A 27,497-nucleotide genomic window follows, 5' to 3' on the forward strand; every position below is an offset into this window, starting at 1 on the left:
AGTATTCCAGTAAATAGTACATAACTGGCAAAACATGCAAATGTTTTTCTGAAAAAAACATTGCTTTTTTGTTTGTTTGTAGTGGGTTTTTTTGTTTGTTTGTTTCTGAAAAGAAATAGACGTTTGATAAAGGTTTAAACAGGAAACATGCAGAATTTGATTTCAGCATCTTTTGGAAACAATGCTAGTTGGCTGACATGTGGTGAATGGGAAAATACTTCTGAGTTAGGTGACATCAGATCAGACAAATTCTTCATGCTGTAATAAAAATTCTCTACTGTGGCCAAGTAGCAAGAATGAACTCTTTGAAAAATAATTCATAAATTACACCAACTGTGTAAATTACACCAACTGTGAAATAAATAGAAAACAATGCAGTATCAAATAAATGAATGTACCACTCATGTGAATGTACAAGACCTAGACTCAATGTCTCCTCTCCTGATGTTCCCTTTTCCCTGACAGAACTTAAACACAATATCATCTCTGCTTGAGATAGTTTCTGGATTGCAGATTGCTGGAAAATATGACTATGCTGGCAACTTATTAGTGAGAGCTTGCCCTGTCCTGATGCTCTTAACTAGGCATCTGGTTTTGGTCACTTTTTGGTTGCAGGATCCCGGGCTAGCTAGAGGATGACTCAATCCAATCTGATACAGCCATTCTTCTTTCCGTATACAACTAGTCCCAATATGCAAAATGTCAGTACAGAGGTAATTAAAAAATGACATCCTTCAAGACTGAAAAGAAGTCTGCAGCTGTTCAACTGACAGGGAAAAAAAGGAAGGCAGATTCTTATTAGTAGCAATTATTTTACATGGGAAGCTGTTGTTCTCCTTGTTTTTAAAAGATGCAGTGGGGGCCTCATCTTCTTAGCACCAAGAGGAAGGGATGCGTTGGACGTTGTTGGTAGGAGAAAAGATGTTTGAGAGCTTTAAAGGTCTTTCTCTCTTAACAACCCGCTGGTTGTTATTCCACTGGGACTCTGGCCTCCCCATATTAGTGAAGGTTCAGGCTGTTTTGCAGCCAGGAGAAAAAACCCATGGCACTTTGAAGTAAAATACCTGCCCTTTTGGAAGCAGGACAACAACCTTGGGGGGCCAAATCCTGACTGATTATTTACACAGGAAAACCATGGCACCATAAACAAGACATAAATTGCTGGTACAATAGGTTTGGTGCATTATCTCTAAGTGTGGAGATTTTGAAAGCCTGCAGAGCGACTATTTCATCCTGAAGTAGAATTTAGAAGGGGCTTTCAGCTGTAAAGATGTAACCATGTAGGACTCACTCACAGTGAATAAGGCAAATAGCTACAGCTTGATAATAGGTGCTGCTACACATAAGATGTATTAAAGATAGCAGTTTCTTAAAAAAATCTCTTAGTCTAAAACTCAGTTCCTACTGAAGCCAGTAGTAGAACTGTGGTTGGCTGGAAAGAGAGCGGAGTATATCTCCAAAATCCACCCCAAATAAATAGCCCCTGTCATTTGGTAGTTTTACCTGGTGATGTCGGTGCTCTTGAAGGGCATGGGCTTCCTGCTCTGTGCCGAGTCTCAAAATCTTATCCTAGCTCTACTGCTAGTGTTTGGGGTGTTCTTTTGCAGGCAGTTTACAGTCTGTATCTCAGTACTTTTGTCTGTAAAATAGAGATGAAAGACTTGGTTTGTAAAACATTTAGAGTGCCAAATAAGAACTAGATTTTCTTTACTATAAATAATAATTTTGTGTCCACAGGGATGCCATACTGCTGCAACACAGAGCCTCTTTATTACTAGGATGATACAACACAATTAGTTCTTTCACTATGTTTTTTTATTTTTATTTTTTAAGGATACTTTTGGCAAACTTCTCTGGAGTTAAGCTTTCCATGGCCCCTGCTATACTGATAACACAATACAAAAGCCTGAATAAATAGTTTGCTTTCTACTTACCCCCACCGGTTTGCTAAAAAATACATGGGGTTAGGTGAGAAAAGAAGAGGATAGTCACATTTGTTCTTCTAGAAAGAGATTTTTCTCCCCATGCTACAGCCAGACTTTGTACAACAGGTCATTGCTGGGCAAAAGAGACTATTTTAAACTAATTATCTGAGTTCACAGTGGAAAAGTTTTCAACAGGGAGAAAGCACATTTTGAGAAGGAACGAGCAAGCTCATTTCTAAGGACAGAGAAGAGGCTGACTGGAACAGTGTAGATGGGTTTCTGTTTTATTTTAGGGCCTGATTTCTATATAAGTGTTCGAGGCAAATGTAATGTAGGTGTTTAACACAGCAAAGATCCAGGTACTGCAATAAGCAGTAAATTACTAACGTCACAAATGTTCACCAGACTTTTAAATTCACTGTCTCTGTGTGAAATTCCTGAATTGTTACACAGATTGCTGGTTATCCTTTCTGTTGCACTAGAGATTATGCAGAACTAGGTGGGGCTTCCCAGCTCCAAAGAGTCAAGCTGAATGTCAGTCTGTTCCTTATGAAAGATGTTAGGAAACTGAAGACCCTAGCACTGATCTTACTGGTTTTACCCAAGAAAAGCTCTAACTGGGAATTCAGTGCAGAGATTGAGAGGGGAAAATGGCCTGCTGTATCCCTAGAGCTATGCTGACATTGTTAGACTGTAGTAAAGAAGAATCTTAGTATCTTCCTTGCAGTCTATATTGATATATATTGGGAAACCCTGCTTTGGCAAGATTTTCATCTCTGGGTAATTTTCTTTTTGCCAAAAACTTTCACAAGTAAGAAAAATTAACCCTGTAATAAAATCTAGTGAGCTTTTTTTAGATTATGGTTTCACAAATACACGTCCACTCCCATCTAGTTCAGTAACAAGGATGCCTCTTCCTGCATCACAAAGGTATCAGAGAGGGAAGCTTCTTGTTAAGATCCAGGTAAGGCATCAGCAACTTTTCAGTTGATATTCAAGTATTATGCATTGCAATTACACAGCTGGCAGTATTCAACGGGCACAGAAAAAGGAGAGAGAGAAAAAAAAATGGTTGTTCAGAAAACATCTGAAAGGGGTTTGATATGCTTTTAAAGGTTTTCAGAATCCCCATCTGAAAATTGGGCTCATTTACACTATCTAATGGTGCTCTCCCTTTCCCCCAAACTCGGCAGCAGCAGACATTTTTTCTAAAACCCTTGCTTAGTTCATTTTCTGTTGCAGGCTGGTTTAAAGCTCTGGTACACCTTTACGAAATCCGCCCCTCAGTTTTGGGGCCTTTTAGTTCGTCAGCAGATGCCAGACAAGCAAAAAGGCCGTAACCCTTCTGCCCACTGAGGGGAAGCCATTTTGCTGTCACTCAGCACAGAGGACAAGAAGAGAAGCCAGTGTAAACCTTGCTAGAAAACACACAGCAGGGCAGAGCCCCCAGACAAGCTAAAGGGAAAATTTGTGCTGTTCCAAAGAAGTGTCCAAATACAAAAATTCATTATTCCTCTAACTTTGGTGGGGCATACTGCAATATATTGGAAGCACCAACCAATTCTTAAGTGTTGCTCTACTAATAACTGTGAAATGAAAAAAACAACTGACTCTTTATAAAATGATTAAGGTCATTCTTTGCTGGAGAAGTAGATGCCAAAGAAAAACAGTCAGAAAGGTTGACTTCCAGAAACACGAGCAAAGAGATATCGTATTTAGAAGCTGGTCTCTGTTAAAAAGTTGGAAATAAAAGTACTGTTTTGAACTGAGTACAGCTTTTCCCAAGCTTTTGACAGACGTGACTGGCTTGTTACTGCAGCACAGCTATTATTTAGAGGCTTAATAAAGGCGGTCTTATCCAATAGATCCTACAGTCGGGTTTCACAATAAACAGAAGCAGATATAGACGAGTCTCCAAATGACGGACACTGCGTTCAGTGTATCTCAGGTCAGACTTTGTGTGGTAACAGCCCCCAGGGACTGGGCTGAATATTTATCTGTTTGCAAGACCGTCTGCGTGTCTCACCACAACTGAAGTAGAAATGTAGAGGCATGGCTCTTTTGCCTGTGGATGGATCAGTGCCAGAGACTGATGAATTGTCAGTTAACAAAGAGCCTTGATTTCTCCTGATACAGCGAAGGGAGAGCTTTGCTGGCATGCTGGCCGCCCTGTCCAACAATTCAGATTCTCATCTTCATACCGGTGGGCAAACCTCCCATGCTTCTGTTTTGAGTTTAGAGACCCATCAGACTATTTTGAATTGGTGAACTTTTTCTTCTTGCAATTTAAACACGTTTGTTCGCTTTTCCCTCAAGGGAGCTTCAAAGTGAAGTAGAACATGTTCTTTTCCTAGCTAAACGAAAACACATTGTTGGTAGCACTGAATGAAGAACATACCCAAAAGATAAGCGGGTACAAGTGGTCTTTCTGGGCACAGACAGTCTGGTCACACACGTACAGACATGCACTCAGGCCTCCTCAGAGCTGGACACAGAAGAACTGGAGACTGGCAGGAGGAAAGGGAAAGAGAATTTGGATAGTACTTAAATTGGGGAATTACCATTTCCTTGCCCTGCTCCATCCCCACTTCTAGCATTGAGTTTGGTTCTCTTCTCCCTTTCTCTGCTTGTTTGCTCAACACACTTTTAGTATTATTCATTGTATCCAAGACCATCAGCTGAACTTCTTACGGCTCTTGATATGAGTTAGGAGCTGCATGAAAATCTCCACATATTCCATGCTTCACAGTGCATGTAAGTAGTATCTAATAATATTTTAAACATGTTGAAAGAAAGGCTATGCTGGTGCCAGATCCATGGCTTGGCTGGTTTCAGTGCATATAGAGCATTTCACTACATCTATCCTCTATTTCTGTTTTTCTGAGGAGAAACATGAACCCAGTAATCCTAACAACTTATCTTAAAGGATCACCCCTGACAATCCATAGCACACCTACACCACAGGGTATTCCACAGGGAGGTTGTAATGCTGAAGGAGCCCTGATTGTGACCGAGGATGATAAATTTCTACAGCTGTGCTGTAATATAAATTCAGTAGAGGAAAGAAAAATGCACTTTTGCCCTGATTTTGCAGAAGTACCTCAACACAGAGCAAGGAAACAATAACCTAAATTTTTCTTGGCTCGGGCTTGGAAAGCTCTGCTTAGTTCCACATGCCCAATGGTCAAAAAAGACGGCAAGACTTCAGAGAAGAAAAAAATGGCTACAAAGAGTAATATCCAGAGGAAAAGGAAGGTGATCACACGCAAGCTGCTAGAAGAATAAGATGAACCATAGTTCATGATACAAATTTCAAGTGGATTAAATATTTAAACACCAAGGAGTGGGACAGGTATATTAATATCATATGTAAGACAGACTTAGGAGTAACAGGAAAAAGATAGTAAGAGAAAACTTAGATTGACATTGGGGAAACTTCATAAGGCTGTTCTCTCTGCTGTTTAATAATCAGAGTGCCAAAAGAAATGGTGGAAGCCTTGTCATCTGAGAGACTTAAAACGAGACAAGGAAAAGCACCAGCAGTATGCAGTAGGGAAGATTCTTCCGTTGCTGGGAAGTAGAACGAACCATTCACTAGGATGCCCATCTAGGCTACTTTTACCCATAAAGTGCCAGGAAAAAGTACAGTGAAAGGCAGAGGCTGATGCTTTATTTTCATCAGAAAGACAAAAGTTAGGTCCATTAGCCAGGGCTAGACAGTAGTGACCTCTGTGGTACAATGGTGGTGAAATCAGTCTATGGTAGTTTGGTGAAACACTCCATGTTGTTGCAAAGGATATTCAGAGGGCAAACTTTGCTATTATAATTTTATTGATAGCCTTACAAAATCAGATTTTATACGCCTTTGTACACTAGCACTTTCTTTGCAAACTATTGACAAAAGAGAAAAATATTCTCAGAATTTGAGAATGATTTAGTTTGGAAAGGACCTCTGGAGGTCTTCTAGTCCAAGTCCCCACTAAAAGCAGATCTGTCTTTGAAGTCAGAGCAGGTTGCTCAGGATCATATCCAGCCAAATCTAGAATATTTCCAAGGACAGAGATTTTAATACTTCTTTGGGCATCTTGTTCCAATGTTTGATCTTCACTGAGAATTTTTTTCTGGCATCTAATCAGATTTTCCCTACCTATCTCTATTCTCTTGTGCCATTAAGCTGCCCCTCAAAATAACAACATAATGATAGGAATTATAAAGTAAATTATAAAGTAATTATAAAGTAAAAGTTACAACACAGGAGTGACAGATTAAGAAGGCACACTTTAAAATTAGCAAGTTTTTAGGAGAATTTGCCTTCTCCCAAGGTCTTTTAGCAATGCTAAGCATGGAAACTAGAATTAAACATTTTTCTAGAAAGAAAATCTACTTGCTGGCTGATTATAAGACCTACAACCATTTGTGATACTTTTCTTTTAATGGCTTTTTCTGACACCACGCACACAGGAGTGAAACTGAAAACCCAAAGTAACAAACCAGTGAGCAGACCTCTGAACATTATTCACCTAGCAATGCATACATAAACATTAAGTGAAAAAAAAAAATGTAGAAAAAACGGTGTATTTAACGTTAGTGGGAAGGCAGAACAGTGTGGCGTGGTGACATGCAAGTAATGAGGTATATCAATTTTCAAATTACATCAATTGCAATAATAAAGAAATGAGACAGAAAGTGTACACTTAAGAGTGGTAATGATTATGAAATTTCCTACTGAGACAAGTCCTATTTCTTGGCAGAGTAGCCTCAGTTAAATTGGTCTGTGGACAACCTAAACAACGAGAAGCACCCAGACGAATGTCAATATTTGAAGTGAGGGAGCAACAGGCATTTTGGACAGCAGGCACATTTTCTTTGGATCATCCACCTTTTCAGCTTAATATTGTCCTGGAAGAAATTTCAGCAATGTATGTTTTAAGTGAGTGTGTACGTGTCAGCAAAGGAGCACAGGTCTCTCGGAAGGATCATCCAGCAGTTTAGAACAAGTCCTGTATCTTTTCTACAGTCTGCAAACAGAGACATCCCAAAATACAGGCTCTTCTTTTATTTATTTTTCTATGCTTCTTCTGTGGTTGTCCTGCCACATTTGTATTGAAGTACTGTGTTGATTCTTTCTAAGCTGTCACATTTCTACGTGAGCTGTAATACAAAAGGTTTTGAAAGCCTTGACGTAGCCTTACTCTGGTTAAAAATGCATTTAATTGTAAATTTCCCTCCAGTACCTATGTCTATGCTTCAAATTCTTTCAGGGACACAGCTCATGTATTACCGCTGCCTTTTTCTTCACTTTAGTTTGAAATGAGACAGTCCCAGAGGCTAGGACAGTTAATTGTCTCAGCGGTCTTTACAGGGATGCTCATACCGAACAGCCGCGGGGTGAATATGCAGAGATCATACTGGAAAAGTCTGTCATTTTAATAAAAAAGTGCATTCACATGAATCTCTGTACTGACTTTCCCCAGATTCTGAAAGGAACCAAAAATCAATGCCTTCAGTGATTGAATTCAGTCCCTGTTATTATCAGCCCATGGATTAAACAAAACTTTCACTGCCACTTCACTTCACTCTGCACGTAGTCAAACACGGACATTGTGCTATATAGAACTCCTCATATAACTTTCTGTTGGTTATTATTATCATCTTGTCTGTCAGCTTGAACACCTGCTGTTTGGGGAAACAACTGCCAGTTCTGACATCTGAATGCAATCCGGAAAATTATAACCATGCATCACTCACAACATCCTTTTCAAAGACACAGTCCAAGCATCATAATTTCCTTGGTTAGTCGCCTGTTAGTATCATTTGTACTAAGATTTTGGAGATAAGTAGGAAAAGTTTCCAGATACACAGCCATATATTCTGTCAGATCATAAAGAAAATCATTACAATTAACAGGAAAACAAATTATCACTTTTTGGAGTTCCCATAGGAGTAAAGAAGAAGAACTGACGAAGTCTTGCTTTATAGCAAATTTTGTCCATGTGTTGTTTAGAACAAGGTAGATAAATATCTTGATTGCTTTTGTATACAGCATCAAATTAAAGTCTTCTAAACAACTTTGCTAAAGTTTGCAAACACAAGGAAAAATATTTTTAAAAAAGAACGAAAAATTTCCCAGGTATGTGTGGAAAGAAAAGAACATTTGCAAGGTTTCAGTTTGTTTGTTGTTCTTTTTCAAAGAATTTCACTTTTTTTTTTTTTTTTTTTTTTTTTGAGCTTTCTCGCTTTTGAAGACCACCAGGAGGTCCCACTGGTTTTAATAGCCGTTTTGGTCAATGCCTAAATAAATACACTAGAAAACACTATAGGAGTGTAATCCACGTTGATAACTGGAGCTAGCAGCATGGATTTACTGAGTGGGAATACCAAGAAAGGCTTGGGCACCCCCTTGAAACGTGGCTCGTACTCCTCCATCATAAGCCAGGGCAACAGAGTTGAACAGCTTTCTCTTCCAGCCCAACAGAGCAGAACTTTGTGGATTCTCCAATCTTGCCTGGAAGTCTGCCCTGTGTCATAAAGACTACGTGTCACTACTAATTAAAGAAAGAAAGATAGATTTGTACAAGAGGGATAAGGTTAAGAAGTTCCAACGTTTAGGGTGACAAGACAGAACTCTCTAAATTGTAAACATAAAAGCAAAAAGCTCATGTTCTTAATCCTGCCTGTTCTTATACCACATGTAGGTTTTATTTGACAGAGAAATCACCTGCCTTGGTTGAATTTTAAAGTATTTTCAGGCTAGTTTTAATACCTCATTGTTTTTAATTACACAGAATCACAGAATTTCTAGGTTGGAAGAGACCTCAAGATCATCGAGTCCAACCTCTGACCTAACGCTAACAGTCCCCACTAAACCATATCCCTAAGCTCTACATCTAAACGTCTTTTAAAGACTTCCAGGGATGGTGACTCCACCACTTCCCTGGGCAGCCTGTTCCAGTGCCTAACAACCCTTTCAGTAAAGAAGTTCTTCCTAACATCTAACCTAAAACTCCCCTGGCGCAACTTAAGCCTATTTCCCCTCGTCCTGTCACCAGGCACGTGGGAGAACAGGCCAACCCCCACCTCACTACAGCCTCCTTTAAGGTATCTGTAAAGAGCAATAAGGTCACCCCTGAGCCTCCTTTTCTCCAGGCTAAACAAGCCCAGCTCCTTCAGCCGCTCCTCGTAGGACTTGTTCTCCAGGCCCCTCACCAGCTTCGTCGCCCTTCTCTGGACCCGCTCAAGCACCTCAATGTCCTTCTTGTAGCGAGGGGCCCAAAACTGAACACAGTACTCAAGGTGCGACCTCACCAGAGCCGAGTACAGGGGGACGATCACCTCCCTAGCCCTGCTGGCCACATTGTTTCTTATACAAGCCAGGATGCTGTTGGCCTTCTTGGCCACCTGAGCACACTGTTGGCTCATATTCAGCCGACTATCAACCATCACTCCCAGGTCCTTCTCTGCCTGGCAGCTCTCCAACCACTCATCTCCCAGCCTGTAGCTCTGCTTGGGGTTATTGCACCCCAGGTGCTGGACCCAGCACTTGGCCTTGTTGAACTTCATGCAGTTGACCTCAGCCCATCAGTGCAGCCTATCCAGATCCTCCTGCAGAGCCTTCCTACCCTCAAGCAGATCGACACACGCACCTACCTTGGTGTCATCTGCAATCTTACTGAAGGTGCACTCAATGCCCTCATCCAGATCATTGTGAAGATATTAAAGAGGACCGGCCCCAGCACCGAGCCCTGGGGGACGCCACTAGTGACTGGACTCCAGCTGGACTTGACTCCATTTACCACGACTGTTTGGGCTCCGCACCGGGCCCGGCGGGCACCGACCGCAGCACGGGGCACCGACCCGGGGGTGCTCCGGCCCGGGGGGGCTCCGACCGCGGGGCTCCGTCCCCCCGGCAACGGCCGCTTCCGCCCCGCCCACATTGTTACAGCTCTGCCCAACTTGTTAAATTCTGACTGAACAATACTGCTGTTGCATTTGTCATCTCTTCCATCACAGCAAAGTGAACTTGGATGACTGAAGAGCAGCAAAAAGGCTATGAGTGATTCCATTCATGTGTACCAATGTCACTACTGAATACCTGACTCAGTAAACATTACGACAACTTACACAGCTGAAAATCCTTTCTTTTCACTAGCACCTATAGCACAGCAACACACTAAATGAGGAGTCTGCTCCTCTCCTTCGGTTCTCTTGCTAGTCTATACTAGCTGAACAAATGTCTGAACAAATATCAGAATCTCCTAAGCTTTGGTACAATTGGTCGCCACAAACATAAAATACAAAAATGCACTGTAGATGAAGGTGGGTGAATGAGGTTTGGTTCACTGGGACCCTAGTACGGGGCTGTGTACTCTGATTATATTGGCATTGAGTTAATTCACCTTAAGTGCATGAATAACCTGAATAGAAACTCAACGACCTAACCTAGGTGACTCGTCTTTAATATTGTGCTTCATGGGCAAACTGAACATTGATGTCATGCTCCTGAAATGAATGGCATCAATTATTTGGGGCAGCTGCTGGCCCAGTGATTCAGCTGGATTCAATCAGAAATGTCTGTGAAAATGAAATTCTCAGAAAGCATTTATTTAAAGATAGACATCATTATGTCACCTAGTAAAACCAAAAAGAAAAAATAGCACCCACACATCTCTGCAATAAATAATAGAGCAATCGTCCTTTCAAGCCATCTCATTGTAAGAAAAAACTCCAGCCAGGAAAGGCAGGAAATACTTGACCAAAAAGATGTATCTTGTACTGAAGTCTGTGAGCCTCCCTCCAAGCAGAATCAGTCCAATCGCTCAAACCTTTCAGCTACTCAAGAATAAATATCTAGTCTAAATTATCAAGAGTGAGTAAAGTCAATTTAACATGTACTGTAATAAGTATTAATCACCAACCACTATGAAAAATACAATTCATAAGGTTTTAATTTGATCTGTAATATCTCCCAGCTGCCCATTACATGGAACTCTCTCCAGCATTTCATGGAAGAATGTTTTCTCTTGTCCACATGGAATAAAATTCTCAACAATTAAAAAAAAATAAACCTTTTTCTGAAAATATTCTACCTGAAGGATGTTTCTTTACATAAACCACGGATTTCACAGAAGCCAAGTTCACAGCTTCCCACTTCACTTTAGTAAAAGAAATTTGAAATTTTTACTTTTCACAAAAATAAGGAGGATACAGGTTTATTCTGTTTTTCAAGCACTGCATAAAAATATTCAGAACAGGTTAAATGTTGGTTCTCAAAAAGAAGAGAAACAAGATAATAAAATACCTCAGACTAAACATTTACACACTGTCTGCCTGGGCTGGAGTCTACGGGCATTTGAGTTCTTTGGATTTCTGGTGGAGGCTTAAGCTATAGCAAAGCACTTGGCTGAACTGCCAACAGCACCAGTTTACCCAGGAGGCTGCAGGCATCCTTCCATCATCTCAAGATTCAGATTGTCTGAACAAACAGAAAAAATGTGGAAAAGAAGCTGAAGAATGTCAACGCAGCAGAGAAAGAACGAAGTTGGCCTTTGTGCTAGCTGGACACCAATACAGCATATTTCCCATCACACCTACTGCACAGACCGAGCAACATGCTTTTCCCGTGAAACACATGTTCATCTGCTAAACGATTTGGTCTCAGACATCTGGTTCTGGAGGTTATTACGGCTATCAGAAGGGTCCAATATGTGTCAAAAGGCTAGATTGCTTCCTCACATTTTAGCTGGACCAACTGCAAAGTAATTTTAACAGGATGGAGTATCCATCTGGATTTCAGGCTACAGACTAAGCCAGCTTTTTTTCAGGAGAGCTAAATAAAATCAAGGACTTTAAAAAATTTAAAAAAAAATAAAACTCGGCTGCCTACTGAAAGCTAATCCAGACTTCGCGGGAACATATGCAAAATCGGATTTTGTTGTCCTAAAGCTTGGGGGGCAAGAGGGAGGAGAAACAAAGCTAAAAATTCCTATTTTGTTCTCAGCCCAGGAGTGGCAAAATCAACTTTGCATCAGCGGCAAAGCAATTCCTCTCCTCACTCTTCCTCCCCAGCCAGATCTGGAGGCACTTCTTCCACTTCCAAGGCCAACGCCAGCCCAGGGGACAGGTGGAGGAGAGAGATTCACCCCAGGAGTTGCTTGTATCTCCGAGGAGGCTGCTGACTGGGCCCTGTCAGCAGACGCAAGTGGGGAGTGGAAGCAGGAGGCAGGCAGCCCTGCCCAGCTCTGCCCACCCTTGGGCTTAGTGCCTCCAGCTGCTCCGAGACAATAGTGCTTGGGGTGCAGGTCTGCTTCTGTTGCTGGACCAGACCGCTGCTGAGATGGAGTTACACCTCCAGAGCATCTTATCTCAACCCAAAGTGAAGGTTTTGCTGTATGTGGCACCATCTAGCTGCCACTGACAGCTTCCTTTGCTAATGAGCAAGGTTTCCTGCGTGTCCTTCGGTACAGACCTACTGATCACCGGGGCCCACGAGTTGGGCACTTGTAACAGGGGCTGGCACCACAGGGCTCTGCTCTGGGCTGCTGAGCATTACCTCAAAAACAAGAAGTGGGTAAAGACAAGTTGCCAGGAAAATACTAATAGCGAAGCTGGGTCTATCCAAACATAATTACTGCCTTGCTGAAAATAATTACAAACAACGCTAACTTCCATGAGCCTGTTGGGCAAATGAGAGTTTTGCAGGAGAAACAGAGAGCCTACTTTGCCTAAGAGAAGCTGCAGGGAAATCAGAGGACATATGGATGCGCATACAAGCATGACAGTGTTTACTGAGAGATGCCTTAGCTCTAAAGGCTCAGAGAATAATAGCTGGCAATTAAACTGTGGGTGGTTGGATAACTCATCTTCAATATGGAGTGCAGAGTAACACGGAAAACTATCAACAAGCTGTGTGCCCTGGTGTCTAATAGCAAGTGGTACATCGCCGTGGACTATGATGGGCAATCAGAGCACCCACCTACACAAAGTGCTTCTTGGCTTGAACATGATAGACTTTCATGTGTCCATTTCTTTTCCTGGGTAGCTGGACATTTATCTTGCATAAAATAGCCCTTACTGGTAAAAATAATTATAATCTCCTAATAATGAGTGTAGGGTGAAACAAAAGCCTAGCATTTCACATTTTGGTCAAACTTTCCAGTTATTGTTACTGCACATTGAACATTCTTGACAGTAAGCTGAATGTAGGAGCAAAAGCACCTTCAGCTCCTCATCCTCCCACAGTAACTCCTATTTTTAGCATGAACTTCATGTGTGGCATGTACTGACCAAATCCCTGTTTTGTATTCTTACATTCCTCCCAGATTTTCGCTCACTTATATTATTATTCGTTCTGTCCTCTCCTAACCCATTTTGAACCATTATTGTTTGCCAGTTTATAGCTGCTGTACTTCACCTTGCAATTGGCTGCCTTTCAGTTGCAGCTGATCATTTTACCTTGTTTATCAGTCTCTGAAGCACTATGGAAGAAAGGTGTTAAAAGGAATAAAAATTACTGTTTTTATTTTTGGTGAACAGAACTTTCATGACATTTTAACTAGAATCTCACTATAAAAAAAAATGTGGAAAATGTAAAAGTGTAATTAAGTTCATTCAGCATTTCTCTCTACATTGAAAAGAATGGAAACATTTATCTATGAGAATGTTTGCTGCTTCTGTACATCAGGCCCAGGAGCTGATGAGCAGTTGCATCTAAGAAAGGCGCTGGCTATTAAAAAATAAGTCAGATCTTTAAAATCTGATATCCCTGATGAATTAGCTGCTGGACTTTTGCCTCAACTGTTTGAGTCCTCAGCCACACTAGCAACTCAAATGTATGCAATATAGAGCCACAAAAGAACAATGTTGAAGTCAAAACATCAGAAAAGTAAGTCAAATTCAGCACAGAAAAGCCAAGAAGGTTTGGCAAAAAAGCTTACACTTTTCACATGTCTCTGTTGCTAAAATGTTCATCCTGTGTTCTGCTCCTACTGCTTCCTTTAGATTGCAGCAAAGACTGTTCGCAAGTGGCTTGACAGTATTGCACTAAAAAGAGGTACCTGGAGAAAACTTGGAAAGCACACGAATTAATGAATTGCTTGATAAATGCAAAACTACTGCAACGGGACAGCTGACCTCTTAACATTCAGAACAGGAATTCCCTTTGCACTGCAAACTAAGTATACTTGACGGTTTATACTCCTACCTATTTTGGATCCTATAGGGTGTTAAAAGCAAGGGTATTTTCAGAAGCAAATCATGGTGTGCACCAGCTGTCCAGCTGACACATACCTTTGCAGCCTGTGCTGCCGAATGCTTCTTGACAGTCCCTTCTGGGGACAGGTGGCAGCTGGGTCTTACCTCCTGGAATAGGCAATTGTCTGCTTTTGTTTTCCAGCAGTGTGTTCACCAGCACTGGTGAACCTAGCAGTAGTCACAGGAGAATATTTCAGCATTTTGAAAGCTTGTACTTTGTTAGCTAAGCCTGAGGAAGGTATGTGTAGTCAGCTGGCCTGGACTGATCACCTACCAAAATCCTTACTAGTTATTACATAAGCCTGTGCTCCTTTCAGCTTGAACCTTGCACTCCGTTATGCCTCCAAACCATCAGTTGCAGGCAATCCACTTTGTAATTATCACCTCAGTGGAAGCCTACAGACTATTGTACTGAAGCTGGCTGCCTGCAGCACACAATCAGGGGGCAGTGACAACAAAGTCAGCAATGCAAATGAATACATGTATGTGGTGCTCTAACAGATGCCACCAGCTTCTTAACCTGCAGTTATGCTGCTGTGATTTTGATGCTAACTACATCTTCCTTGCCATCCTCCTTCAAATCAAAACTTCAGAATAAGCTGAAAATTTTGGTTCTGAGGCTATTTTTTTCCTTATAGGTGTCTGGTGTCTTTTGGGAACAGGAATTAGTAGCTTAGTAAACAGTGCTCTTGTGGATTTGGGAAAGAGAATATTTTACAAGCCAATAAGGAAATAACAGCAGCCCCAGTACATTTTACAGGATGTAAAAGTAGAGTTTAAAACAAGCCACATGTGAACTCATAACTTCAGGATCATTACTTTCGGAGATCTGATACCTTTCTGAACCTGTCCAAACTTTTTGGCCTGTAAAGAAGTAGAAGCTGCCTGAGGCTGCCAGCACACTCCCAGCTCAGCAGTTCTGGACACAGACACCTGAACTCAGGGTCCATGTAGACACTGATTTTTCTAGTCTGGAGTATTAGTCTCACTGTACAAATAGCAGCCTCAAACAGTGGTGATGAACAAGCCTCAAGCTTCTTCCTGCCTGGACCATATTACCTCTCATCAAATGTTCCTGAACAGAAAGGGTAGGCTTTTCTTTAAGAGCTAATTCATTCATACAAGCTCCACCATTTTAGTAGGAAAACCCACAGAGTTTTCACCTCTTGGCTGTGACAATCTTGAGCTGCCACTCTCTCTATATTGCTCTGATTTTGTAGGCAGGAAAATCTGAAATTAAAAGACAGTCATGACTGCAACAGGACTTTTATGTGGTCAGCGTGATAGCTTCTGAGACCACTGTCAGTAAGACCACTTTTTATACGTACGCTGATGCCAAGCCACCTCTTCAGCTGGACACATCTGGAACTTAATTTAGCTTTCTTCTTGAACGCCCAGAAACTGACAAAATTTGATTCTTTTGCCTGGTTTTGTAAGGAAATGGGACTTACACAAAAGTTGTATAAGTTGTCTGTAAGTCTATCTGCCCAGCTTAATCACTTGCATTTTGTGATAGATTGCAACCACATTTGAAAGAGAGGTAGATAATGAAGCTCCCACAACTTGTGTCAAACACTGTTGGGTAGAAGAGAGAGTCTAAGAGAATTCAGCAGGACTCAGCCTTTACAAATACAATTTGACTGCAGCAACCTTGCCAAAGAGAACACATACACTCATTGCTAATATGTATGGCCCCAGACTGCTCACAGCACTGCTGTCTCTTTCCAAGGGAAATATCAGAGATAATGTGGGCAGAGCTGAGGTTATTGTCAGGAATTTTACATGTGAAAGAATCCAAAGGCATAGAAACACTGCTCATGAAACAGCTACTAATTATGAGGTCCTTATTAAGAGAGCATCTATATGTGGTCCAGGGTACTTTACTTCTAGCAGTCTTTCCCTTTGCCTGCCACTCTGGTTCTAATTTCAGATAATTAAGTAGAACATCATATCGTTTTGTATCAGAGAAATATACATGGAGTTGTAATTCACATAGGCCTCTGGCAAAACACCTGCAAAAAATTCCCTGATTTTTACTGCTCCTCTTGCAGGTTTTAGTACTTCTGTCTGTTTGTAGAAGAAAGAACATCAGGGCTTTGGTATTATGTAAATATTACTATCTTTTTCAAATTTACATGCATCTTTATGAATGAGACATGAAGCTCTGTCAGCAAAGAAAGTGTAGCCACACACAGGTGACGACACCGCACGACACAGTCCAAAAGGCTGCCTTGCTGTGCCTTTATCAGGCCCTTGCCTATCCTCTGGTCATTTGCAATCTTCAAGCAGCTTTCAAATATCTCAATTGAAAACCAACTTAATGCAAGTTGACATTAAAATTTGCTTCTTTCTCCCTTTTTGTCTTCATGAGAAACACACTTGGCCGATGAAAAAAAAGAATAATATTAACTCCTAGATCCTAGCTTCTTCCTTTTCTTCCTTAAATTGCACCATACTTTGAAGTCATCTCTACAAGGTGCAGGCAAGCAAAAGAACATTTCAAATGAGATAGAAAAAAAGCACCAGTGACACTTTTGTCTGTCAGGCATCTGTTAACTGCATTCATGATCCTAAAGCATCTGTTGTTATGTATACATATATACATATATAGAATCAGAGAATCCTAGAATCATTAAGGTTGGAAAAGCCATCCAAGACCATCCAGTCCAACCATCCCTCTAACACCAATGTCACCCACTAAACCATGTCCCTCAGCACCACGTCCAACCTTTCCTTAAACACCCCCAGGGACCCCTTCAATGCCACCACTTCAATATAAAATAATTGGCCTTAGTGATTTTAAAATGCTGCCAAACATTTCAAACTGTTTTTTGTTTGTTTGGGTTTGTTTTTTTGTAAAGCATTTGGAAGGCAGTGAACAACAGTGGTATGGTACAGCAGAAAAGCCTGCATTTGGGCTTGGTCACCACATAAAAGTCACTTATTTTCTGGACAGCATTGTAGGAACCATCTCCAATCAGAACAAGATCATTTTAAATGTTGTCTATATAGTGGGGATTACGTTCCTAGTTATTGTTCTTAGAAGTGGTGCAAACAGCATCAGCTAAGAAACACTGAGAAACTGGACAATACTTTTACTATGCAGCCAACATGGTTTTGCCATCTTCTAAAATAACATCAGAAGGCAGCCATGTAAGAAGGGTATGAAAACTCTTGCAAGTATTGAGCCTCGCAAATATTGCTGCTTTTTCTGCTTGAAAATCATTTGCCGAGTGGATGCTGTCTTCTTGAATTTATTCATTAATTACTGAGTCTCAGTCTGTCACTTGCTTGCACTGCTGTCTATTGCAAGTATACATTTTAGTACTTTGGACAGCCATTACAGGCATGGGATAAACTAAAAACTCCTAAAATCAGGTTTCAGGCTACACCTTTGAAATTTGCTCCCTTGAATAAATTGTTGATTTTTGTTTTCTTTTCAAATGAAGTTCATATACTAAAATAGCCCTGGTAAGTGAGCCCAAAATGAACTTTTTTTTTTTTTTTTTTTTTTTTTTTTTAATTTTGAAAAGAAAATTGCAATTTTCTTTAAATTTCAGAGACTTTTGGAAAGGTCAGTCTGACTGGTGGTACTTAAGCCTACAGGTTGTGTCTTCTGCTTTCATATCTGTGTGACTGTTTATTACTGTAGATATGCCTGAGAGGTTCCCTGTACTCTGAAGCCCTCTGAAAAACCAGAATACCCAACAGTTGTGCAAGGAGCTGACTTGTCTATCTCCAGTAATGGATATGATCGGTTGGATTCACTGGAGAAATACTAAGCTGGCCATGGAGATTCCCACTTATAATATGAAAGCATATGAAGAAACTGTAATTTATGCCCAGGGAGATTATTTATTCTCTGTATCTGGAGGTATTTAAAGCTGGACCAGATGAAGCCACAGGCAACCTAACATAACTTGAAAACAGGCCCTGCTTTGACTGGGGCTCAGACTGCATGACCTCTAGAGGTCCCTTCTAACCCAAAATTCTTGTATGGTTCTTTGATTTTGCATCTCATTTTTACACACACATACACAAACCTAAAAACTTCAGGGGAGGAGAGAGCCTCTCCGATCAAATACTTCAGGTTATCAAACTGATGTGTAATTTCCCATTTTGTAAGAGAACAGCACATTTACTTTTCTGCTATGTTCATGATAATTTATGTAGAAAAATAGTTAAGATGCATGTATTTGTGTGCATGCACAAAGGAAGTGTACATCAGATCACCTTATTATCCACAACTCACAGAAGCAGCTGTGCTCCACTGAGACAATATGTGAAGAGAAAGACATATTTTGGCTTTTAGGCAGTGCTCAGGGAGAATATTTTGGGCATTACAATTACCGGCTATGGAATTCTTTATGGGAGATCAGACCAAGTCCTAAGCTGATGTAGGTCAAAGGAATATAAAGGCCACTTCTTCAGCAGAGTTTTCTTTCAAAACAAAACAAAACAAAACTGTCCTTTTGCCTCTCTTATATCAATGATGGCCATCTCAGCTATCCACAGGGGGGAAAAAGTACTGCTTAGTAGCACTTCATGTATTTCAAAACACTTGCTAAAAACACTGGTTCTCAAACATAAGCATGCATTTACAGCAAATCATAAACTCTGTCTTCCCCCTCTTTTATAATCTAGATTTTTTTTCTTTGAAAAGTTATTAGCACTTTCCATTGTCATAATATACTTACAATGCTTCACTATTCTTGCTTGTTGACACGTTAAAAAGATACATACACAAGCCAGAACTAATGAAAAATCCACCATAAGTATAAATAGGAATACGGTTTTCAAAAACTTCTTCCATTATTTATAGAAAATAATTCTGCATGCATCTGGTCAGACGAAGACAGCGTTGGTGGTCTTGGACTCCCCATCACCTACCTCAAAGCGCAAATAATAACAAGAGAGACCGATAAGCACCTATTCACAAAGAAATGGCTCAAAACCAAAGAGAGTTGTGGCAGATGGCTTGCACATTTCAGACGAAGCACAATGTGTGATTACAATTTAGAAAGTCCTGCATGGGACTGGATGTGTGCTGATGTGTGCAAAGCGGTGAGAAGAAGGGATTCGGACAAAATCCCATTATCTCCGACTTCCCTGGTGGTGGTAGCATGTGTGTGGTATTCAGTAGAACATCAGCAATCAGTCTGGACCACAAAGCTCTGTGATGCCCTAAAGCAGTGCCTTGCAAATCCCAGGAAGAAGGAGGCTTCTTCGTGCATCCTGCTTGTCACAGGAATCAGTTATTTTTGCCATACCTATGGACGACAGTTATTTTCATTCTAGTTTATTTACTAAGTGGAAATTAGATCTTTTGTTAGACATTACTCAGAGCAACTTTCTAAACTTTTCCAGACAAACTTTCTGCCTGTCTTGATATCTGAACATTTTAGCTTCTGTTTTAGGTTATAAGCATTTCAGTACATTGTTTATAACATCAGTATTATTATTACCACAGGAGTAGTTCTTCTCAAACAGAACAAAAAAAAAGAACTTCTGTTCCAAACTAAAGAATGGGAGGTGATGAATTTGATCCCAAGTCTCTGTATCCTGTGCCTTCTATGCACTATTGTCTTATTACTTTAAGAAGCAAAATGGTTCAACAACATACACACTTACAGTTGCCTCAAACTAGAAGACCTAAAATATTTTTAATGAAGCATTAGCAGAGTTAGAAATTTCAAGCCAGCATTTCTGAAGATAACTTTTACAACTCAGATTAGACTTTCCTCATAAAAACCTAAAGAAGCTTCTTCTCTTCCCTTAGCCTCTTTTTGTTTTTTCCTTTAATCTGCTCTCCCCATATGACTCCTTGTGATCTGTGGCTCAGACCTGTGTAGATCACGGGGTGCATAATACAGGAGAGCCAATATAACGGAAACATGCTAGGATTTCTCCTGTTTTGCATGCTCTACAACAGAGTACGTAAATGTTGAGCTATAGCTTTAGACTGACTTTATGTCCTTCTTCCTTCTGCCAAGTATCTCTCCTGGGAAAGCACATTATATTTCATAAAAATGGTATGTTTTGAGCATCTTACAGTATGCTGGAAGCTGGATGACATGCTCAAAGTGTGCTGACAGTCTGAATGAAGGAGAACAACATGCAGAGAAAACCAGGACAGTCGGGTTGAGAGGGTGGTCCTGAGTGACTGCACCTTTGCAAAGATTTCCTTTTTGCTTTAGAAAAGAAACAGATCTGATTTTTAAAATCCTGATGCAGAATTCATTGACTCATTTCACAAATTAGACTCCACATTTCTGAGTGATTTGGAGCGAATTATTGTAGGCATTGCCATGTTTAGGAAACAGAATGCTTTTATACATCATACCTAGGCAACTGGCATTCACATGTAGAAGCTAGCTGAAGCAGACCTCATACACATTCTTCACGTTTATTCAAATCTGTCAACTGGCAGGAATGCCAGTTCTTGACCGTATCTGAGTTTCACAGCATCATGTGAGCAGAAGACAATGGAGCAGAATATATTGTCCTTACTGTGATTTACAAGGACATTTTACACCATTCCAGTACTAAAGTTGTTGTTGTTTTTTTTTAAGTGATCTCTACCCAGTCTAAGACCAGTCAAATGTACTGCCAACTTCCAATATTAATGAAAATTGAGGCATTCATATTTCTATGTCCTATTTTCTTACTAGATGCAAAATATTGTTTCCTTTGTTTGTTGTCTTCTTATAACTGGGACTGCTTCATTTTATGTATTGCAGCACTGAATGCAAGAAAGACATTAGCCTGGTTTGATGCGTGAGATGGTATGAAAAAAATAACTACAAAAGAAAGACTATTCCTTTTAAAGACCGTATTTGGATTCAGTGATCCAACTGTCCTTCCAGTCTGAGTTAATAATGCACACAAAAAGGTTTAGAATCATGAACAGCTCCTAAGCACATTTTTCTAACTTGTGCTCTGAATCATTCCTGGATGCCAACCAGCACTGAATTTTGCTGCTGCAAGGTGCCTCCTCTTCCTGCAGCCTGCCTGAGTGTGGGAAGACAGGCTGAGGCCAGATCCTCTCTGCCCTCTTGTCTCTGCCTTTAGAGGCTGGAAACGAATTCACCCCACTTCAGCTCTTTGTGGGATGGGAGTGATTTGCCTTCAATCTACAGTCACCCATCCACTGCCAGCTCTCTGATGTGGGAAATTGAGTTTCTTAGCTCAGAGGAGGTGTTAAATGGAGTTCAGTGCTCCTCTCTGTCACAAGGACAGAAAGTACTGTGCCTTTGGGAGGAGGCACTGGGTACACTAATAAGCATTTCAACCAAGTTCAGGGAAAAGGGCGAGAAGGCAACTTGCAAAGGGAAGAGCAAGGGGCAGGTGGAATATTAAACTATACAGCAGAAGTGGCAAGCATACTTTATAAATCATAATCTGAATTGGAAATCAATGAAGTGTGTATCACCTCAGCTAGGTCACCTGTATATTTAAAAGAAGGGCCAAACTCATTTTCTGTGAAGGCCTTGTGTTGAAGCAGTGGTGCTTCTATATAGAATTCCTATGACTATCTGGAAAATTTATTGCATATTTCTTAGGTAAAAAAAAAAAAAAGAGGGGTGGGGGAATGGATACAATAAATTGCCCACCAAGCTGTGTGCACAAAGAAAATATGAAGACTGTTTGAACAGCTGGAATTCAAAACTTACTATATTCCAAGTTATTTATTTTAATAAATGAGCAGCTATAATTAAGTTTAAAATGATCATACAAGCAGGAAGAGAAACAATCCTGTTATTATGGCTTCCAAGAACTTGTACCCTGTGATGGTGTTGGTAGAGGGCCTGTATTACTGGTGGTAACTTTAGCTAGAAATAAAGGCATTTTTAACCACAACCACTTGAAGCACATGAACCGCTGTCCCAGCTAGTGGGGATTAAGTGAGTGGAGGGCTAAGGCTGACACATTTTTGCTTTTATATTTACTGCCTTAATACATTTTTGAAGTACAGCTTCTTCAGTAACAAGAAAAATGACAGTCTCTGTAGTAGCCACAAAAGTGGTTGGGAATCAACCTCATGTAAACACCCACTTGTGTGTATGTGCACATTTTCTTTTCTGTTTGCCGTTGTATTTGTTTATGTGTAGACAATACCTTAAACCTACAGGAGAAAATATACTCTTCAGTCTCTCAGTTATGACAATTGGCTCTGTTATGAACAGTATCCATGTTTTCACTCCCTACCCTAAAGGAGAAAAAACAGGTCACAGGGTAGTGAAACTACTTTTAAAACTTCATGATACCTTTCTAACAGCAGCTGGGAGCCCTGACCCTGCGAGAAGCAGGGAGACGTGTAGATTGCTGTGCCTGCACAGAGCCCCATGGAGGAGGAGGGCAGAAATTCCTTAGGCAGAATCAAGCATAGGGAAAAGAAAAAAGGAAAAAATCTCAGCATCTGCAAGACTTTGGTAGGAGGAATACAGGCATTCACCAGGATTGCTCGAAGTACTTTCGTCAATAAACGTATTTGATCCAATGTAAAGTTGTCTGAGTTCTGGTTCCACTTTGCCAGTGCTGTTGGTATGTGGCAAATACAGGGAAGCTCCCCACTTTTTGAAGAAATCCTCCAGAGGTAATAAACACTTTTATGTGGACCTCATCCAAGAACCGCTGAAGTTAGTGAGGGCAGGATTTCAACATTGAAGTCATTTTTAAAGGCCAGTGAAGTAAAAAGAAAGACTGCCATTGATTTTTATGGGCTTTGAATGCACTTGTTTTTCACCCTTGGGACTTTGAATCAGATCAGAGTTTCGTAAGTCTGATTTGAGCAACGAGATGTTGTCCTTTTAGTAGGTATTTTCCCACACCCAAAACCACTAAAAACCTTCCTATATTTCAGGAAGATTAGCCATGGCTGTTCATGATAGGTCCAGGGCTGTGGAGAAGTTCCAACCAGAAAAAATACATCCAGGAGAGAAAGCTATACATTTTGCAATCGCATTTCATCATTTATGCCGCAACGTGCATTTTTTTTCTAAATAACATTTAATTGGTTTCTTCTGAGGAACTCCCGTTCAAGCCACATTTCCCTAAATAAGTCCAGAAGTTTCTACATCTCACATGAATGACATATCCTGCATCTAGTCTGACTCCAAATAACTCCATTCGAAAACATGTTTGGTCATTTCATTGTGCAAGTAAAATGAAGATAATCAGACTGGAGAAAAAACATACTATTGTTTCCCGGTGCTTCTGTGATTTTTCTTTAAAAAACAAAACTTTGTAAATGAAGCAAAAAAAAACACATCTTGGGGAAGAGATGAAGGACACACACACTTAACAAGGGCTCAGGAAAGCAGTAAGTATTCTGGAAATCTCCATCTTTCCTATCCCTTCCACACATACAGAGTAACCTCCTCAAATGGGACAGCACAAATATATCAAAGATAGCCAGGAAAATATATGCTCAAGGATAGCCAGGGAATGTAGACCAAAATGAAGCAATTTAAGCAACTGCTGTAATGAACCTGCCTCATTACAGCATATAGTACCTGTACAAGCAGGTTTTCAGAACCTGGTGGTAATGCAAAAGAGTTTTCCTGACATGAATTCAGATGGAATTATTTCAAATAAAGCTGGGCAGTATTATTTTTCATTAAGTAGTAGATGTTGTAGAAGAAGTAGAGCTCTGGAAGCAGCAGAAGAGTCCAAACAACTGTGTAAGGATCAACTGAAAGAATTCGGAAGGTTATTACGCAAGGTCTCTTCATATGAAATATTTGACTAAGGAGAGCTACAGTGGTCTGCTTTGACATTTTTACTTCTGATTTTAAAATGTCATTTTTCCAACAGGAAGACCTAGCTTATAAGACAGGAAGGACAAAGCCTGTTAAACAACAACAACAAACTAATCCAAATGTTTTACCTCGGAATACATGAAACATTTGGAGTGAATCCAAAGACACCTATCTGTTGTTTCCATTTTCCCAAGCCCTCCAAACTCAACCAAAATAATTTTTCACCAACTTTTTTCCATTCAGGCACAGAGCTAAAAATCCATTATTCTCCCAAGAGAAGCAGTCAAACCTTACATGACTTATGTGAATTATCTTAAGCAGGTAGAGCTAAAATCTTTACAACTTATCAGGCCAACAGAAACATTCCACAACACTAAATCTTACAGTAAAAATTATCATCTCAATTTTCTACCAGTTGACTTCACAGAGGGTTATGGTTATAGTCTCACTGGCCCAAATCAACAGACAAGAAATCTGAAGTGAGCAGTGGGAGGACAGGAACTGTAGCAACATCCCTGCTATCTCCCAGTAAGTTAGTGGCAGAGCTAGAAAAAGAACTTGGATCTTTTCAGTCACAGTCCAGTGCTCTGTCCTTTGGGTCATAACGCTGTCAGCCATGTCATTACAGAGATTAAGAGCACCACCACAGGACTCTGAGGTATCTTGCTGAACTGTTCTGTACATCAATTACACAAAAAGACCAGAGAGCAGTTAACTACAGAAGTACAACATATGATATATACGATTTTGAGAAATGCTGAAATTAATACAATGACTAAACCTCTCTGATTTTCAGTCACTTAGACCCCAGGGAATGGAGGAAAAAAAAGCCAGTGAATTCTATGCACCTGAAATAGCAGGCCAAAACATGGCCTTCCTAGGTTCTCCCTGCAATCACCTGTGATCCATGCAGTCAGAACAGTTCTTTCAAGGGGAATTAGGATCACTGGTGGTCCAGATCAGTCCGAATACTCACAAGAAGAATTGGTAAAACCAAGGAAGCAGCTAGTTAACTCAGATGATCAAAGATAAGTGGTGAGGATAACACCTGAAAACTTTTACCCAACACCAGTTACCAACTTTTTGTTTGTTTGTTTGTTTTTACTCTTTAATGTTTATGATGTTTACTGACCTCACAGAGGTCAATGCTACAACTGCTAAGTGATGTGCAAATGAACAAGTTCCCAACCCAGTGCAGAGAGAAAATATTGACCTTTTAAAGTGTACTTGTTTCCCCTCTGGTACTCACTGTGTGTATGTATCTATCATGATACAGTCCAGATGCACTTTGAAATCACCAGCTTGCTAATTCAGAGCTTTCTCAGCTTTTGTCCTCAACTGGGACAGGTAGGTCTCCGCTGGTTTTGAGGTCTCTGACACACACCCCAGGAGTCTCTGAAGGGCACATTTTTGCCCCTGTAAGCTAGGACAGAAGGCTGTGATGTGATCTCACAAACGGAAAAGCTCATACACATTCTGATGGAAATGTACCTCAACCAGTACCTAGTAAACTAAAACAACAACCTACAGAAACAGGAAACTAAGGAAGTTCTATGCGTATACTGTCCATTTAACAGTCATTGTTAGGAGGAGACACGCGTGCATCAGCATGAAGAATTTGTACAGCTTGTTGGCAACATGTGGTCAGCACAAAAGCTTGATGGATCCTTGGCAGAAATGAAGTTGGCAGGGCTCTGATACAATGAGCAGAAATCAAACACTGAAATCTGGATATTGAAATATTTGATCAATGACCAGGAAGATCTGCTTGCCACTTAGCTAACAAATGACTCATCATATGACAATCTCAGCTATTTACTTTCTGATTTTGTGATGATTATACATGCAGCAAATTATTATTTGCTGTTCAGTTCCCTCCCTCAGAATACACACAGCAGCAAAAGAACCTAGTGTTACAGGCCAGCAGATGGCACTTAAAACGCTAAACTCAATTGCAATTTGCAGCAATTGAAGTCTGTAAATATAAATCGGTTCTCACCAGCTGAAAGATCTAGTCTCTAAGTTCTTAAAGAGACTATTCATTCAAGTTCCTTGGTTTACTTCTTTCTAATAAAAAGAGCTTTCTCTTTATGGAACTGTGGTAATCCCATCCACTCCTTTTGATTCACCTGTCTTGGTGTGACTCCACAAGTGAGATGCAGCTCATTTTCTCCAGGGAAGAGAGGCGAGAACTTGGTGCAATTGCTATACGAAGGCATAAACTGTCTTTGGACATTGCAGATACTATAATTTGACATGGGTTCAGAAAGAATTAGAAGTTCACAGAAGAGATATCCACTGAGGCTTCCTAAATTCAGCACAGTCTAGCTGAGAACTGGGCTTGGAAACTGATCTGACCATGACGAAAGCTTGTTTGTTTGGTGGACTGTTTCTTCAGCCAGGTCAGCCCCTCGATCTGGTTCATGGTGGTGGAGCTCCACAGACATGTGCTGGAGGCACGCAGAGGCTGGTGTGCATGAGACGAGCCAACAGCTTGGAGGAAGGACGGGACAACTGCTCACACCAGTGCCGCAGCCAAAGCAAAGACAGTGGAACCACAGCTGGGGCTGCTAGTGATTAACACCACTTCTCCTGTGACTTCCAGCCCACACTTTGATCCTTTCCACAGCTCCCAAGGGGACCATGACCTTTGCTTGGAAAAACACTGTTGCGGCACAATGAAGTTGAGAGGGGAAGTCCACTGACCCTATGCAGCTGTAAATCTGAGCTAAATAGTAAGTTATCCTGGATTTATGGCTGCTTGCTGTTCCTGGTGAACAGAGGCAAATGTGACCCATTAACAGCAGATGTATATTTCCTTAAATTAGCCTGCTGGAGTAAAATCCAAATGTAAGTGAAACCAAAAGCAAGGCCTAAGGCTTTAAAAGACTGTGAAAGAGAAGAAGCATATATCATACAAACTCTACTGCAATAAGCCATTTTTTCTTAGGCAGAAACAAGCAAAAAGATTAATAATTTGGCCAGCCAATGCTAGAAATCAAGATGATAATTTTTGCTAACACTTGCTGACACTACATTTACTGATTTTAATTTTTGTTTTGTTTTACTTAATGGCCACAATAATTTCTCCCAAGTGTTTTTCCTGAAGTAAAATAGGGCATAGTCCTTATGGATCACTAATAACCACTAAGTGCAGCCATTACTGTGTAAGCCACCTGAAGGTCCTTGTAGTTTTATTTTTTATTTTTTTGCTATACAATACAAAACACAATAAAAAAGATACCATTTATCCCCCCTCCAAATTAGAACAGACTGAAAATGATACTAAAATATTTCACAGAAAATGCAGCTTTCCAGTTCAGGCTGGAAAAAACAACACTGTCTGATGTGGAGAACATGTCAAATCATAAAAAATAACATAAAATAACATAGAATAGAATAAAATAAAATAATTTTAAATCATAGTATAAATACATCAGCAGATAATTAACATGTCTTGGCTGGAAGATGGGTTGAAGTATAATGTGTCACGTCTGGCTGGCTAGGTTAGTAGCACATCAACCTAACGAAAACTAACCAATCTTCTGAAAGCCCTCTCTGC

At 40.5% G+C, this 27,497-nt stretch overlaps 1 long non-coding RNA gene across 10 annotated transcripts in view; it reads right to left on the minus strand.

The window, feature by feature from the left end:
- LOC137863215 (uncharacterized) overlaps positions 1 to 27,497 on the minus strand; it is a 216,414-nt gene that overhangs the window by 51,578 nt on the left and 137,339 nt on the right. For 9 of the 10 annotated variants that reach the window (XR_011100757.1, XR_011100764.1, XR_011100749.1 and 6 more), the window contains one exon: positions 1,504 to 1,639. The exons of the other annotated variant lie outside the window; for it this stretch is intronic. This is a non-coding gene — a long non-coding RNA (uncharacterized lncRNA). The remainder of the gene's footprint in view (positions 1 to 1,503; positions 1,640 to 27,497) is intronic. 10 annotated transcript variants of the gene reach the window in all.

The sequence above is a fragment of the Anas acuta genome, chromosome 1, assembly GCF_963932015.1.
Source record: "Anas acuta chromosome 1, bAnaAcu1.1, whole genome shotgun sequence".
In the NCBI taxonomy this organism is placed as follows: domain Eukaryota; kingdom Metazoa; phylum Chordata; class Aves; order Anseriformes; family Anatidae; genus Anas; species Anas acuta.